This window comes from Leopardus geoffroyi, chromosome A3 (assembly GCF_018350155.1).
Source record: "Leopardus geoffroyi isolate Oge1 chromosome A3, O.geoffroyi_Oge1_pat1.0, whole genome shotgun sequence".
NCBI classification, from domain to species: Eukaryota; Metazoa; Chordata; class Mammalia; order Carnivora; family Felidae; genus Leopardus; species Leopardus geoffroyi.
The window spans coordinates 88657203-88675370 of NC_059336.1; positions in this window are offsets into that span (position 1 = coordinate 88657203).

Consider the following 18168-nt stretch of genomic DNA (forward strand, 5'->3'; position numbering starts at 1 on the left):
GAGAGATGCCTATATGTGTGTGTGGTGAGAGGGAGACAGGAAGCCAAGAGAAGGAACCAAGAAACGCAAAAGCTGAAGGGCTTTGAGCATAGCCAGCCAAAATTTTCAGTTCATCCGCGCACTTAAGCCACATTTACTGACACGGAAAAAATGGGATCCAATCACAAGCCCGCATCGGCAGACAAACCCTAACCCTGATCACACACTGAACCCTAAACCTGGCCTCAGACTGAACTTTACTCCTGGCCGCAGACTCACCGCTAAACCTGTCCCCAGACTTACTTTAATCCAACTCCCCCAGCTTCACTGAGCCTAATCTTGGCTTCTGGCCACCTCAGAACTGTGTTTCGATCTCAAAGGTACAGGAAAAGAGCATAGATGTTTCTGGAGAAACCCCACAAAACACACAGCTGTAGGGCTAGGAGGGAATGACATTTGGCTGCACCTCAGAAACCAGCACATCGTCCTTCAAAGCCCTTGCTCTCCAGCATCGCCTTCCTCTTTCAGCTGGATCTCTCTTCCTCCCCCATCCCACACTGCCCCCCGCTCCAGCCTGCCAGGCCAGTGTACCTGCTCCTCCTGGACCCTGGCCTCCTGCCCTGCTTAGGGCCCTTGCTAAGCCCCTGCCCCTGGGCTCCCTGTGGCCCAGTTTACCGGGCAAAGCTTTCCATTTCCTTCCCCAAACCAATCCCAGCCAGAAGGCCCTCTAAGACATACCCTCAAATTATCTACCCAAGTAGACAGTGATATTTCACTATCGTAATCAATGCTGAGATGGACACCCTTACTATACATCTTTTACGAACTTGTATACCTGAAAAACATCTCTTCCACCAGAGGAATGCCCTGAACACAGTTTTAAAAGTCAAAAAAGCTCATGATGAAAACTAGCAATGCCCCGCCTCACTCCCCCCCTCCCTCCTGAGACATTTGCTGTTCCTTTGGTGGTTTTTCTGGACTTTTAACTGCATACACCTAAATCGTTTGTTTCTATTCAGCATTCTTAATTAACCAAGTTTAAACTATTAATAGATTAAAACTCTATTCACTTTTGGGGCAACTGTGGGGCTCAGTCACTCAAGCGTTCAACTCTTGATTTCAGTTCAGGTCATGATCTCCCTGTTCGTGAGATCGAGGCCCATGTCAGGCTCTGAGCTGACAGCGTGGAGCCTCCTGGGGATTCTCTCTCTCTCCCATTCTCTCTCTCTCTCTCTCTGCTCCTCTCTGCTTGTGAGTGCTCTCTCTCCCTCTCTCCCTCTCGGTCTCTAAATAAATAAATAAATAATAAATAAATAAATAAATAAATATTCAGTTTCTACTGTGGAAAAGGGATCACTCTTCTGCCACAAACATACTTCCCCCCAGTCTCCGTGTTCTGTTAAATTATAATGTCCCCAAATCTGAGCCATGTAGTATACATATGATTCCATTTCCTTTCCTGTAGCATTTTTACCCTTCCTGGACTTCTAGCAGAGGGTGTCCTTTTTTACATAAGGATGCACTCATTTGCTTTTTTTTTTTTTTTTAATGTTTATTTTTGGAGAGAAAGACAGAGTGTGAGAAGAGGAGGGGCGGAGAGAGGGGCAGAGAGAATCCGAAGCAGGTTCTAGGCTCTGAGATGTCAGCACAGAGCTCCACTCGGGGTTCAAACTCGTGAACCGCAAGTTCATGACCTGAGCTGAAGCCTGACACTTGACGGACTGAGCCACCCAGCCAGGTGCCCCCATTTGCTGATGTGTTATTGATGTTTTATTCATGAGCTCACTATTCAATAACTTTCTGTTTTGTGTTGTTTCCTAAAGCTTTTGTACTAGGATTAAGTGAATCTCATTGAGTACATTGAAAACTTTTCCTTCTTTATCTATTTGCTGGAGCAGTTTGAGTTGTGTAGAAATTCTCTTAGGTTTGAAATAAATCGCCTGCAAGTCCCTTCTGTCCCTGTGGTACAGTTTGTAGGAGACGGGGATAGGGAACAAAGTTCCTGACACACTGCTCAATTCATTCCATGTTTATTGCTCTAGTCAGACTTTCTTTTTCTTCTTGACTCTACTTTAGCTGTGTTTTTCCTAAAACTCAACGAATTCCTTTAGATTTTCAAATTTCTTTTCCTTTTGAGCATAAGCTTTACCGAAGTGTAATTTACGTTAAAAAATTCTCCCATTGTAAGTGTTGAGCTCGATGGGTTTTAACAAATTAATGCATTCTTGTAACCTCTACCCAAAATATAGAGCATTTCCATGGTGCCAGAAGGTTCCCTCATGCCCCCTTATAGTCAATACCACTCTCTCCCCACCTCTGCCCCAGGCAACCACTGCTCTGCTTTTTCTCACTGTAGCTGTGCCTTTCCTAGAATTTTGTAGGAATAGAATCAGAAAGAATTTGTGTTTTCCATCTGACTTCTTTTGCACAGCGTCATATTTCTGAGACTCATGCATGCATGTATCAGGAACTCATCCCTTTTTGTTACTGATTAGTATTCTATTATATGGATATACTAAAATTTATTTATCCATTCATCAGTTGATGCAAATTTAGATTATTTCCAGTTTGAGGCTATGGTAGGCTGAGAAAATGGCCCCTCAAAAGATATTCACAGACTAATCCCCTGGAATCTATAAATGCTACTTCACATGGGAGAAGCATCTTTGCAGATATGATTGAATTAAGGATTGTAAAATGGAATCATTATCCTGGATTATCGGGTGGGCCCTGAATGCAATCACATGTATTCTCATAAGGAGGAGGCAGAGGAGGGGCACTTGGGTGGCTCCGTTGGTTAAGTGTCCTACTTTTGGTTTTGGCTCAGGTCATGGGCTCATGGTTTTGTGGGTTCGAGCCCCACATCGGGCTCTATGCTGACAGTGCAGAATCTGTTTGGGATTCTCTCTTTCCCTCTCTCTCTGCCCCTCCCCCACTCATGCTGTCTCTGTCTCTCTCAAAAAAATAAATAAACTTAAAAAAAAAAAGGAGGCAGAGAAAGATTTGATACACACAGCAGAGGAGGTGTGAAGGCTGAGCAGGCAGAAATTTCAAGGTGCCACACTGATGCAGCCACCAGCAGAGGAAGCTAGCAGCCACAGGAAGCTGGGGGAGGCAAGAAATGGGTTCTCCCCTAGAGCCTCCAGAAGAAGCAGGGCCACGCCCACACTTTGATTTCATCCCAGCGAAACTGGACATCTGGACTCCAGAACTGTGAGAGAGCAAAGTTGTGCTGTTGTAAGCCACCGTGTTTCTGGTAACTTCTTACAGCTGCTTCAGAGAGCTAACTCAGGGGCTATTACAAATAAAGTTGCCACACAAACCTCTGTGTACAAGTCTATGTGTGGACACATCATTCATTTCTCTTGGATAAACAGGAATAAGATTGCTGGAATATATGTTTAAATTTGTAAGAAATTGACTGTGTCCGAGGTGGCTGTACCATTCTGCATTCCCATCAGAAATGTATGAGAGTGCCACTGTTCCATATCTTTGCCAACACTTGATGTGGTCAGTCTTTTTAATTTTATTTTTGCTTAATTTTATTTTTAAAAAAATGTTTAATGTTTATTTATTATTGAGAGACAGAGACAGAACATGAGCAGGGGAGGGGCAGAGAGAGAGGGAGTCACAGAATCTGAAGCAGGCTCCAGGCTCTGAGCTGTCAGCACAGAGCCTGACACAGGGCTTGAACTTACAAACCGCAAAATTATGACCTGAGCTAAAGTCAGACACTTAACTGACTGAGCAACCCAGGGGTCCCTTCTTTTTTTTTTTTTTTTTAATTTTTTTTAACATTTATTTATTATTGAGAGACAGAGCATGAGCACGAGCATGAGCATGGGAAGGGCAGAGAGAGAGGGAGACACAGAATCTGATCAGTCTTTTTAATTTTAACATGTGCATGGTGCTATCTTATTGTGATTTTAATTTATATATCCCTGTTGACTCGGGATGTTGAGTATTTGTTCATGTGCCTTTTTGTTTATTCACATATCTTCTTTGGTGAAGTATTTATTCAAATGTTTTGTCCACATTTTACGCAACTGCCTTCTCATTATTAACATATAAGAGTTCTTTTTTTTTTAATTTTTTTTTTAACATTTATTTTTGAGACAGAGAGAGACAGAGCATGAACGGGGGAGGGTCAGAGAGAGGGAGACACAGAATCTGAAACAGGCTCCAGGCTCTGAGCAGTCAGCACAAAGCCCGAGGCGGGGCTCAAACCCACGGACAGTGAGATCGTGACCTGAGCCAAAGTCGGACGCTTAACCGACTGAGCCACCCAGGCACCCCTAAGAGTTCTTTATGTGACAAATATAGTTGCAGATACTTTATCCCAATCTGTAGCATGTATTTTCAATTTCTTAAGTGTCTTTCAAATAGTAAGATTTTATTTTGATGACATCCAATTTAATATTTTTTTCTTTAATACTTTGTGGGTTTTTTGTGTCCTAAGAAATATGCCTCACCAAACATCACAAGGATTTTCTTCCACATTTTCTTTTAGAAGCTTTATAGTTTAAGCTCTTACACTTAGGTCTATGATCTATTTCATGTTCATTTCTTTATGTGGCATGGAGGTAAGAATTAAGGCTCACTTTTTTACATAGGGATATGTAATTGTTCTACTTCTGTGTTTTATTTTTTAAAAATTCCCATTTGGGGCACCTGGCTGGCTCAGCTGGTTTAAGCATTCGACCCCTGACATGATAGGCTCAGGTCGGGATCTTGCTGTGGCTAACGTGAGATCAAGCTCTGTGTGGGGCTTTGAGGCAGAGCCCACTTGGGATTGTCTCTCTCCTTCTTTCTGTCTGCCCCTCCCCCACTTGCCCATATGCCTCTCAAAATAAATAAATCCCCATTTAATTGCCTTGGCACCTTTGTAGAAAATCACCTGACCATGTATGTCCCATTGATCTGTACATGTATCTTCACAACTATACCACACTGTCTTGACTACTGGAGTTTTACGGTCATAAAATCAAAGTTTAATTAAGTCCTCTAACTGTGTCCTTTTTAACAAAATTGTTTTGGTTCTTCCAGATCTTTTGCGTTTCCATACAAATTTTAGAATTAGTTTGTCCATTTCTACCCCTCCTCACCGCCCCCCACAAAGCCTCCTGGGGTTTTAGTTTGGATTGTTTTACATTTATAGATAATCTGGGAAACAACTGAAATTTTAATAATATTGAGCCCTCCAGTTCACAAACATGACATATCTGTCTTTTAATTGCAGCTCTATTCAATTTCTCAGCAAAGCTTTATAATTTTCGGTGTACATGTGTCTCACATAATTTGTTATATTTATCCTTGATTATTTTAATGCTTTGATGCTCTTACAACTAGCCTTTTTAATTTGAATCTCCAATTGTTTATTGCTATCTTCTTTTTCGAAATCACTTTTTCTAAGGTTTTTGCTGTTTCTCATTCATCACATTTTATGTGTTCTTTTTTGTTTCATTGGCAGTGTTAAAGATTGTCTTATTTTACGAGTCTTTACACAAATGAACACTTTGGTTTGTTTAATAAGTCTATTGAATCTTTTCCTAATTTATTAAGTTTTGCTTTTGCATTAACTTCTTCCTTTTCCTTTCATTAGGTTTGTATTAGTACTCTCCTCTTAATGACCTCATTAACTACTGCATGCATTTGCTTTCTCTCTCTCTCTCTTATTTAATTCTTGTGACGGGTTTTTACTGAAATCACTTAGCTAGGCTGGAAGCGCTGCATTTCACAGGATCCCCTTCCTTAGGTAGCTGGGAGGTGAGCCGGCCCCAGGAGAGGTCCGTGTGGGATTTGGAACGCAGTGCTGGGCCAAATACTATTGCAGTTCACCAGCGCTGCGTGTCTTCCGGATGATCTTGGTGTGGACAGTGGCCCTCGGCTCAGCTGGATCACCTCCTCCTTCTCAGAAGTTTGGTCCTCCCGCATGTCCCATTGGTGCGAGCTATTCAGAGCGGTGAGAGACACACGCGGTCCTTGTTTGTCCCGGTGGACTCCAGTTTGCTCTTACTGTTCTTACTTCACACGCATTTCCCTTCTGCCTTAACCTGATCCAAGGATTTTCATTGGAATAACCAGAGGTTTCTGGTGTAGGTTATTGCTACAAACCTCCTTTCACTTTGGTTAACTCTCTAAAGAATGTTTTCCTCATTTCATTCGTTTCTAACCATGTTACTAGCAATAACTTATACATTAACTTAAGTTTTACAGTTTTATGGCTTGCCACCGTCTCTTTTATAGTGCAGCTTCCATATTGGAGTTCTTATTTTGATTCATTTCTCAGTTACATTTCTTCAAGCAATTTCTCAGAAGGAGTAATGAGCAACTTACTTTCTGAATCCTGGCAGATCTAAGAATGCCTCTGTGTTGCCTTCCACATAAATAATAATTAGGTTGGGTAAGTGAACGATTGTTTTTGCTGGCCCAATACCCATCTCTTCCTTTTTTAGGAACCACCTCTCCTTCATCCTCCATTCATGTGGGCTGGGTGGAGACGACTCTATCCCAGATCCCAGGGGTGAACAGACATAGGACAATGAAAACATGGCAATCCTCTGGCCATATGCCTGAGACAGCAATGACTGAGGTCAGGCCAATGAGAGTGACTTTTGCTGGAACTTTCACAAACGCAAAGTCCCAAGGCTGTAAATTGTCAATTGGACAACCACATAGACACCCTACCTAAGGAAGAAGCCGACCAAAAGTAATTGCAGAGGTGAGGGATGACAGGAGACAGAATCTTAAGCACCTGGATCTTGTCAGAAGAGAAAAAAAATTATCGATTAACAACAAAACACCCCGGAGATAGATTCAATTACTGCTGGGTCCTGATTTCAGATTCTTCCTTCATCTCATTGCTAATATGAAAGTAGAGCATTTTTTTTTAATCTGAGTTTAATGGAATAGATTTGTTTTATGTTTTCATATATATTTTCCTATTTCTCTGAGTGGATCCCTTGTTTAGAGCTGCTTAATTTATTTGTGTGTCTGATGATTTTGTTCGCCTATACAGAGTGTGTATATATTTTTCCAGGATTAGGATTTATAATATGGTCTGTCAACAATAGTTTATATATTGGCTCCTATTAAAATTATTTAGTCCTGGATAAAATTGATCTTTCCTGTGCTTTTATTCTACTAGATTTACATTGAAGGTGGCTTTCAGTTGCCCAAGAGGATGGATGGAGTAGGTGAAGACTAAGTGACCCATACAGAGACTTCTGTTCCTATTCTATTCCTACCCCTATTCCCATTCCTATTCCATTTCCATTTTTGTGGCACCTCAGAGTTGGCTAGGTCACTGTCTCTCTTGTCCACCTGAAACGATGGCATCAAAGATGTCCCCACCAAATGCAAGCTGTAGCCTCAGGCCTTGGCCAATCTCTCTCCACACTGGTACCTACCACATCCTCCAAAACCATTCATGGGATTGAAATTCTTGCCTCCTCTCCATCTCCTGCCATCCTACTCCACAGTCACCCCAGCTGTTTCATAGCTAGTCCTTGGTTTTGTACTTATCTGCTCTAAGCTTGTGCTTTCTGTAGGTCTCCTAGGTAACCTGTACCCTTGCTTCCCATGCAAGACACAAGCTTGCTACGCCTTCCTCAATCCCAGTGGTTCTCAAACCCCAGAGGCACACCTCCTATAGGAGCCCAACAAAATACAGGTGGGGAGAAGAGTGCGGGGCTGAGGGGCATATGCAGTGGGAAAAAGAACAGTCAGTATTCTTAAACTCATATCAAACTGAAAGCAAAACTTAAGAAAATCTTCTGAACTGGAGATACACAGAGGCTAGGGTGAGAAACTGTGTAGGGGTAGAGACGTTGAGAAACAGAGCATCCGACTTTTCCAGTAAGTTCCTGGCTGACTGTTGGCTTCTTTCCTTTGTTTTAAGACCGAATGCCAGATATATAAAGGAGGGCGGGTGGATAGGTGGATAAATGGATAGAAATCCCACAAAGAAAACAAATGGCATTTCAAAAATTCAACTATGGTTTGAGATCCTTTGCCTGTCAGAGGGCGGCATTCCATTTAGGAAGCTAATTTCCATTTCTCCCATAATTTGCATTGTTATATGAAGCTATAATACCTGGACAGTTGTAACGAAAACGATTAGCTACCACCAAAATGGCTTCTCCTGTTCCTCTACAGTCTTAGTTCTTTCTGGGAAGCAGCTGCCCAGGCTGATGTCACACTCCCTGGTGCCCTCTGCCTCCCAAGGCAAGGCCACATGTCCAGTCTCACAAGAGAAGTGAGCAGCCAGGATATGTAGCATTGCCAGGCCTGACCCACAGTCCCTGCTCACTCACGTCTCCACATTCCTCCAGCTGACGAAGACGCCAAGGACTAGAACGCACTGGGAGGCCGGTGCTCAAGTTGACAGAGCTGCGGTTAGCCTCGTTCCCCAAACGATTAGATGGAGCATAGACTTCCACACACTCCCCTTAAATGAGAGAAAGAGGAGGAGTCATATACTTGAGGAGTCTTTTTTCCAGAAATGTACCACCTTACCCTAACACAGTGGGATTCTTTGAGGCAAAATCAAGTCCTTCCCACCTCTATCCTCCTGTCATTTCCATAGTATGAAAAGAATATAGAAGAAATATCTCTATAGTTCCACAGAAAACTGGGAGAGAAATTTTGAGTTTTCATAGGTCACTTGAGAAAAGGAGAATGAGGTAACCCAAAACGTGGAGAGGACAAGAGAGTGGAGAGAAGACCAGACTGGGGGGTAGCATGGGGGCCAAAGGAGAAGGCATAGTCAGTGATAAATTCTCAGTGGTGGAAATAACTGAGTATGAAAATACCTAGTACTCAGGATTGAGTTATACTCCGTGATGCAGCCCTCCCTCCATTACTCTCTTGGAAGCTTCAGTAAATCCTACTGAACAAAACTGTCTTCTGATAAATGATCATTGGAAGGATAACAAAAAGGTGGGCCAGGCAAGTGTGGCAGAGTAGAAACAGCACAAGGTTTAGAGCCAGATCTGGGTTCAGGTCCCTTCACTGCTTATGTGTCCTTGAACGGCTCACATCCTTTGTGACTTCAGGTTTCCTCACTATGAAGTGACTAAATGATACCCCCAGGACTTCCAATCAAACATGGAAGACTGAACCACTCTCTCAGAAGTCCCACGAAAACAAAAGTGAAATAAATTATTAATGTACAAACCCACAGAGACAGAGTAGAAGAGGAATAAACAGTCACCAAATATTGGAAGGCAGAAAGCGGGTAACAAAACAGTAACTGGCCATACACTGGGGAAAGCTGAAACCCAAAGAAAGTGTTGGGGACCACCAAAGGGAGGTTATATGGGCCTCAGCCCCTGAAAATCTGACAATTTGAAGTACCGGTTATCCCGAAAAAGAGGGTGTGGGTGAGGCTGAAAATAAGAGGTTTGGTTGACAGCCTTTTGAGGGGTAATTAGACCTCCAGTGCCCTTTGCCACCCTGGCCCAAGACGAGAGTTCTCCCTCTCTAAGGAGATTGAAACAGAGAAGTTCTGAATTCAGAAGCACTGGGAGCACACAGATAGCTATAAATAGGGAACTAGGGGGAGGGGGGCGTGCAGTCCATTCCCCCAGCTTAGCTCCCACATTTCTGCAACAGGATTTACGTAACACTCCCACCTGGGCAGAAGACTGTGGATCCCTCACTGATTAAACCAATTAGCCCAGGAGGAAAAGCATACACACATTGACAGTCAGTGGTACCCCCAACAAATCAGCCCACACAGATTGTGCTAGACTGTCACATACAGTCAAAAAGCTTCATCCACCCAGTTTCCGAGGAGATTTTATAGTGCCCCATTCTTAAATATGAGCAAACAGCCAAGGATTGTCAACACGTGATGAAGGATGTTGACAAGAATAAAATGGAGTTGATTGCCTATCAGTGTTAATTACAATATGTCTAGACATGTCGAGAGGATTTTTCACTTCCTTTGGAGAGTTAGGGGATTAATGATTGGTAGGTATGAAAACTAAGCAACCAAAAATGGACAGTTATTAACCTCAGGGAAAACAAAAAGTTACACAAGAAAATGTGATCATAGTACACTACATGGTTCAGCCATGAAGAGTGGATTTTATGGCCATAATGTCAAGATTCAGTATTAGTCCAATCAAAAAGATATCAGAGGAGTGCCTGGGTGGCTCAGTCAGTGGAGCGTCTGACGTCAACTCAGGTCATGATGTCATGGTTCATGAGTTCAAGCCCCACATCGGGCTCACTGCTGTCAGTGCGGAGTCTGCTTCACATCCTCTGTCCCTCTCTCTGCCCCGCCCCTGCTCACACTTTCTCTCTCAAAAATGAATAAACACCTTTTTAAAAAGATATTAGAAAATAAGATAGAATTCTAGTGCAAGCCTGGAAGGAGAGCAAGTATGTCTGTGTTTTGAGGGAGGGGTGGTAGCCCAAATCTCACATTTTGTAGCAGGAAACCAATACACAATACCTAAATCTACCAGAAAAAGCTACATAAGCATAAAATCTTAAAATATGTAGACTAATGTCACTGAACGAGCTAAAAGTGGCTATCTCTAGGAAGCGGGACTCAGAACTGGGGAGGAGTAGAACTTCTAGACTTTTTTAGTCATGTACATATATAACTTTGTCAAAATAAAATACATGTGTAAGTGGGGTGCTGAAATTTGCAAAGACAATTGTAAATTGACTTGTGCTATAGCTCGTAAATTATTTTCTCTTCGTGTCTTAATTAATGGAGTTTATCTCTGCAATTATTAGTTTTCCTGCAGTTTTTCTTTTTCCTCTTCTTTCCCTCTCCTCCTAGTCGGAACCTAATGATTAAGGCCAATATTGGCAATAATGACAGCTGCTAACCTTCATTATCTTATTAAATCCTTGCAACAGCATGCTCAGATAGGTGCCCACTTCCTGTTGTGTCTTAAAGAGAAGGGACCTGAAGTTCAGGGCGATGCAGCAACTTTGTCCAGGTTGCATAATAGCAAGTGGCAGATCAGGGTTCTGAATGTAGGCACGGTGACCCCAGGGCCTGTGCACTGATACTCCATGCCATCAGAAGCTTCAGTCCCACTCCAGCGTGCCACTCTAAACCAGCAGCAGCCAGGGGTCCATGGGTGAGAGCTGCCATCTTGGAGACAGCAAGTGCCCTGCCCATTCTGAACACGTGGTTGTTATCTCACCTGCTTGGGGCCCCACTTCACCGCTCTCTAGAACAAGGCCTCTGAGCTGCAATTTCATGGTCCCGTGCTTGTACCTGGTGTTCGGATGATATGTGTCATCAGCATGATTGTTGACTTCTGTGCAACCCCGTTCCAGCTAGTGGGGACCTCTCCTGCTCTTTTTGGACAACATCTGCTGAGTATAGCCTCTGCCTGCAGCATCTGGCCAAGACTTCCCTCCCCTCCCTCCCAGGGGAGAGTGCACAGCCTAGCTTAGAAAGCCAAGACCATCAGGGACCTGGGAGAGTTACAAAGTATCAGCACATCTACAAGGGCAAAATCCGAGAGGCCTCTACTCAAGACCTTGAGAGATGGTGTGGTAGATGAAAGAAGGCTCGAAAGTCTCTGTGAGTGCCCCCATTGGGAGCGGAATCTAATTCCCACCTCCTGAATGCAGGCTGGCTAAGCCGGGCTGCCACCCAGAATGCCCACAAAATTGTGAGATGTAATAACATGGCGGCTGTTTTAAACCTCTGAAGTTGGGGTCAGGTTGTACACAGCAATGAATAAATGGGACAGTCCACTTAGGGCCAGGAGAAGTGCAAAAAGACTTCATGCGTTGGAGCAAATGGAGACATGGCTTGTGTTGACATTAGGGGGACACGGAATTTGCGTGGGAGGAGACAGAGTAAGTGTTTCTGATCTTGAGAAAGAATGAGGTAAGGGAAAAGAGGCACTGAATTGGGTGAAAATGAACACTAAAGTTAGTGAAAAGGGATGAGGACACACCGTTGGTGGAGTCTGGAGAGCATGGGAGCCAAGAGAGCATCACTGAATGAGGGGTGAAGGGGCCGGAGGCTTGGAGGAAGAGAGCCCCCTGGGAAGGAGAGCAGGAGGGAGGTGGGAAGGGGCACCAGCCCTCACAAGCCCTCATGGGGCTCTGGGCACCCAACCTGCTGTGCCCCTTTGCCTGAGTCAGCCAGGGAGGAGAGATGCCACCTCCATTTGCCAAAGAAATCTCCCCAGGGCCGACAGCCACATACAGAGCTCTAGTGTCCTACCAAGGTCTCTGAGAAAGGAAGGAAGGAAGGAAGGAAGGAAGGGAGGAGGGAAGGAAGGGAGGAAGGAAGGAAGAAGGGAAGGAGGGAATGAGGGAGGGAGGGAAGGAAGGAAAGAAGAAGGAAGGAAGGAAAGAAGGAAGGAAGGAAGGGAAGAAGGAAGAAAGGAAGGGAGGAGGGAAGCAAGGAAGGAGGGAAGGAGGGAGGGAGGTAGGGAAGGAAAGAAGAAAGGAAGGAATGTAGGAGGGAAGGAGGGAGGGAGGGAAGGAAGGAAAGAAGGAGGGAAGGAAGGAAGCAGGGAAGGAAGGAAGGAAGCAGGGAAGGAAGGAAGGAAGCAGGGAAGGAGGGAAGGAGGGAGGGAGGGAGGGAAGGAGGCAAGGAAGGAAGGAGGGAAGAAGAGAGGGAAGAAAGGAGGGAAGGAGGGAGGGATGAAAGGAAACAAGGTGGGAAGGAAGGAAGGAAGGCAGGAAGGGAGGGAGGGAGGAAGAGAACAAAGGACAGACAAGCCTCCTGCTTCCAGGAAAACCAAGGCCCAGAGAGAACAAGAAACTGCCCAGGGCCACAGATCTAGTCCAAGGGTGGGGCTGGATGCCTGGGCCCTCGGGTTTCCACCGCTCTTTCCACCAGATTGCACCTCAGAGGAAGCGAGGGGGAGAAAGGGTGAGTTGGGGTGAGGCGGTTCACCTCCCAGCCCAAAGCTGGTTTCCAGAAAGGACCATGGTTATTCACAATTTGGAGAGGGATTTACTGCTCTAGTATGCACATGCGTTCGCACACACAGTACACACGCGCACACATATCAGACTGCAAGGAGCTATGAGTCACACGCCACGTTCTGCTCCGGGGTAACGCAGGCTCTAAAGAATGGGAGCACCAAGACGTAGGCAGCTGGACTCCAAACACAGCTCTGCGCCCATCCTTCGTAAGCAGCGCTTGTGCCCGGGAGCCCAGGAAGGAAGCAGTGCCTGGAGGGATTCCTGGCAGTGATGCTCCAACCCCGGTGTCCACCCTCGTGCCGGGACCACTTGTGGAGTAAGGCAGTTGCAAATCCCTCCAGGATGGGGTGACGATAAGCCAGGGGCCGCGGAACCCTTCTCCACCCTGCACTGCAGCCACTGGGCCCGTGAACCGCAAGCACACGAGTGCTCACACACCAGCCCGTGAGCTTTGTGTCTCTCTGAGGTCTGTGGGGCTTCTTACTCGCCTGCGAACCCTAGTGACTCAGAGCTCTGGGGTTTCCAGATCCCCCTCCCTGAAGCTCAGATGGCATAGCTGAGTAATCAGAGGGGTTGCGAGGGTCAGAGCCACGGGTTTCCGACCCTCAGGCCATTCTGGAGGGCGGTGGAGACCCCTGCCAGAAGGGTCCTCTTTCTTTAGAGCCCCAGGCCTGACCAAGCCACCACTGCCAGCCTGGTCCTCCGAGCAAGCGCCTCAGTCCCACCTCTGGCCCTGCCTGCACCCCACCCCTTCTTGGTCTCCATCTTGGCAAGCTGGCCTGCCCCCACCCATTAGAATTCTGGGAAAGGCAAAGAGAGGAATGGAACAATGGCCTAAAATTAGAACCCACAACAGAAGCGTGGAACTGAGTCACGCATTGTTCTTTTTCTGCCGCTCTGAGTGCTGCTGGTAACCACGGCTTTCTGGCCCCGACAGAGTGCTGACAACAGGATTAGAGCAAGCCAGGCCTTGGGGAAGAGGGGCTGCGGGCGGTGGGGGTGGCCCCGTGGAGCTGTGGCTACTGGACGTCCGAAGCCGGCCGGAGGACAGAAGGCCAGCGTTGCTCTTGTGTCAGCCCGCACGGACGCAGGACAGGGAGGCATACGCCAGCCCACCTTCCGCCTGCCTGGGCTCGCACCTGTCGGCCTAGCCCCCCTTCAGCACCTCCGTGCAGCGTGTGATGTGGGTGTGCAATTTTACCTGTTCACACAGATTAACGGTCGGCTTGGAGGATGTGTCGGCCGTGACCATGATACCCCAAGAATCGCCGTGCAGCTGGCCTCTCCCTGCTAAGGCCACACATTTGTCATCTTCTCAGAAAAAAAAAAAAAAAAAAAAGATTCCTAGGTGTGTCTGCAACTTTCACTCCCAGGATGAAGGTTGGGTAAAGATCCTTTACCCATCTGGCCAGGGACGTCATAAGAATGGGGACCCCCAGCATGGAGCCTTGCCCCAGAAACCTCTCATCCATCTTCTTGCCTCCCTTTAAGTAAGGAAACTGGTGTTCTGAGGTTCCCTCCTGTGTGTGACCCCACACGGTCACTGCCGAAGTGAGTGTGGCCATCTGCAGGCAGGCCCATCCCGTGGCAGGTCAGGCCTCACATGGAACACGGTTTTCTTAGAGCTCCATTTGCACTGGGCTTTGCAGGAGGGATGAAGACAAGAGAGACAATAACCCTACCACCTTTCAGTCACCCCTGAAGTCCCACAGGACTCCTCAAAAGTCAGCCAAAGCCAAAGCCACCCCCAGGGCAGCTGGCTGAAGAACCAGCTCCCCATTGCCAGGGGGTCTGCTGAAGGGGCCGGGGGAGCCATCAGTCTGCCTTCCTAGCCAGTGTCCCAGGAGAGTCCGATGCCGGGGGGGGGGGGGTGGGGGGGAGAAGACCACACTTTGAGAAGTGTGAGCTGAGGCCCGAGTACCCACGGCCCGATTCCAGAGCAGTGAATGCACAGGCCCACTACCCCCTGAGGGTGCTAGGGAAATCCGATGGTCAGAGGAGGATGCCTGCTGAACTTGGAAGGTGGCGGAATGTATGCAAGCCGGAAAGAGAAGTTAAAATTAGAAAGACTGCGAGGAGCCTTGAAGGCCTGCCAAGGAACCTGATCTCCACCTCTTGGTAATGGGGACAGTGTGGAGACAGGCACAAAGTCAGAGCTGTTCGGGAGGGGGTTGTCATTGTCAGAGGGTGGAGACGGCCTGGTGGGGAGGCCGGGAGAGGGGACCCTGGCTTTCCCAGGCGATTCTTGGTGCCTAGGCCTTAGTAGCAGCCAATAAATGTTTGTGGGGCCAGTAAATCACTGCTGAGAAGGCTCCTGCAGCCTCCTGATGCGAGGAGGCAGCCAGTGAGGAAGGAAGGGTGGGACGTGGTGTGGTCCAGGCCTCCGAGGTGTGAGGCTGGCCTTGAGGCCTGCCAGTGGGGGGAGGGGCTGGGGGTGGGCCCAGGAGACCCTGTGCTGTCAGCAGGTGGGAGCTGGGGGGTGGGGAGATGGGGCGGAGATCAGACAGGGAGATCAGGATCCCGAGCTGAGGCTGAAGAACATGGTAACATTACTCTTCCACGATGACCTCTGCCCCGAGATGGTGTGGTCAAGCGGGGCTGGAGCGTGGGAACCCTCAGCCTCACTGTTAAGCTGCACACGTGTCCCAGGTCTGGAGGGAACGTGGCTCCTAACCTCAGTTCCCCCAGGGGCACGGGCCACATCGTCTCCCCTTATGGCCGTTGGCGCTGTGAGAGAAGCCACTGGAAGCTGGAAGAATTTCCCACAGCTGGAGAGGCCCCGGCACGTGGCTGGGCTGCGGGAGAGGGAGGTGCAGGCAGCCACCGGCATCCAGGCCTGGAGGGAAGTCAGGTCCGGGGCCTGGGGAGTTTCTGTTTAGATAGAAAATAGTCACAAAACCCAGAGCTCCGGTTCCAGTTCAGACCGGCTCATTGGTTTGTTCTCTTTTTAAGACGCTGTCTTTGTTTATAAAGAGCATTTGTATTTGTTTCCATTTGGGATTCGGCAGATGAGTGTAGTGAATTCCAGGGTCTGCTTCACGGATCAGCTCCCTGAGAACACACGCACATCCCGCCCTCGGATCGCGCTGTCTCCTGTCTGCTGCCGGCACCCTGGGATGGAGGGTGCCCCAAGCAGGCGGGAGACAGAGGCTGCCCCCGCCAGGAACATCCAGGGATAAAATACCATCGACCATTAAGGAGACTTCAATGCACCGGGTTCATGGATCACCTCATTTAACTACGTACAGCAATGTCCTACAGTAGCTCCAATTATTAGCCCCATTTTACCGATGGAAATGGAAGTTCCGAGAGGTTAAAAAAACACCCATTAAGTTGTTCTGCTGGCACACGCAGACCTAGGATTTGAACCCAGAAACCCAAGCAGTCTGGCTCCAGGACCTACCTTGGATCATCAGTAGTATTCATTCTGCCCACGGTCCTGCTGCTCACCAGGGATGTGGTCCCAATGGCCGTGTCCCCCCTTGAGAGATGATATGGACTGCGAGGCAGGAGTGTGACCTGTCACGCCCCTCCCAGGAGGCGGCTTACCCCGGCTGCCTGAGGCTCGTGAGGTACCTGAGGCTAGAGCCGCAAGGACTCAGGGGAGGCCTCATCTTGCATCCCCTAAGCCAGGCCAGCTGCAGGCACAAGGGGCTCAGCCAAGACTCAGGCTGTGAAAGCAGAAGGTGGGACGCAGGGCCCCCACAGCCCTGGAAGGACTCCTCACCTGCCTGCTGTCCCCTCTTCACGTGGTCCTCATGTGGTCTCTGCCCTGAGGCTCTGGCAAACCTCTGGGGGGCTCCCCAGCCGCTGTCCCCCAAGCCTACCTAGAGCATGCCTCTGAAAGGAGGGCATAGTCTTAGGGGAGGAAGCCATCTTCACGTCCAGATATGCACCTGTTCCAGAAATGCCGAGGTCAGAGCAAGGATCAGAAAAGTGATAACATGTAGCAGCCGGGTCAAGTACCAGGAAGCGAGGCTCCTGGGTTAGCTATAAGCTCCATGGGAACCCACCAGCTCCCCACCAGTCTGGGAGGGCTGCCTGGAGAAAACCGACTTTTGAGTGTCTGCGTATCCCCAGGAGCTGCACTCTCAGAGGCCTCTAGCTCCCAACAGCGCCATGGGCTGGCTGGCTCCCTCAAGCCCCCGCAGTCCACACTGAGGGGGCAGAGAGAAGAGAGAGAGAAGGTGCTTAGCTAGGGAGGAGGTGAGAAGACAGAGTACCCCGAGGAACAGCACCACCTCCAAACCTTCAATTCTGCAGTCCCCTCCCTGACCATGACCTCACTCCCCCTCAGCTCCTTACCCAGAAGCTGACCTTGCTGAATGCATAGAGAAGCAGAACATAGGGCCACACACACACACACACACACACACACACGTGCACACACACACGCACGCACCCACATCTGCTTCCTGCCTCCCTGGGTGGGCAGCAGCCACAGCCTCCTTCCATCTCACTCCCACAGCTTCACCATGCTCAGGAATTCTTCCTGTACCCCTTCTCCCTCAGCACTCCCAGCCAGCAGGGCACCAAGTGCCCCCCATGTGTCTCTAACCCTTCTCCTCTCCCCATTCCAGGGCCAACGCCCCAGCTCATGGCCCGACCCTCTCTTTCCTAGACCACAGCAGTAGCTGCCTCCACCAGTCAGGATGCCTCCGGCTGTCAGATACAGGATGCCCAGCCAACAGAAGCTTAACCAAGTGAGATGTGGAATATTGGTTCTTTACCTGTGTGTGGACTTGGGCATTCTCTGTGCCAAAGTCACTTTGATTCTCTGTGCATCATACAGATGAGGAAATACCTACATGTGTTGCATGTAGAGTAATAACACGTATGTTAGGGCTTTGATTTCCTTATGAAGTTAATAGAAGACTTAATACACGCAAAGTTCTTGGCATAGCTCTCAGTAAATGGTAGCCGCCACTACTCCATGATGGGCAGCCAGGAGACGTGCAAACCCAGTACTAGCTAAGCAGTGATGTTAGGGCTCAGGGTCAGCCTTGCCTCCATTCTTGCGGCTCTCCCCTGAAGTGTAACAGACAACTGCCATGGACCCCAATGACACATTCTACAAGGCAAAGTCTAAAGGCAAATAAGACATTTACCTCAATTTTCTTTTTATCAGGAAGGATTATTTTCCTGGAAACCCCTTCCCCAGGGGGATTCTCTTGAGTTCCATTGTCCAGTTAAGGTCACATGCCCATATCTAGTTGCAAAGGAGGCTGGGAAAGCAGGTGTCCAATATTTCCAGCCCTTTACCCA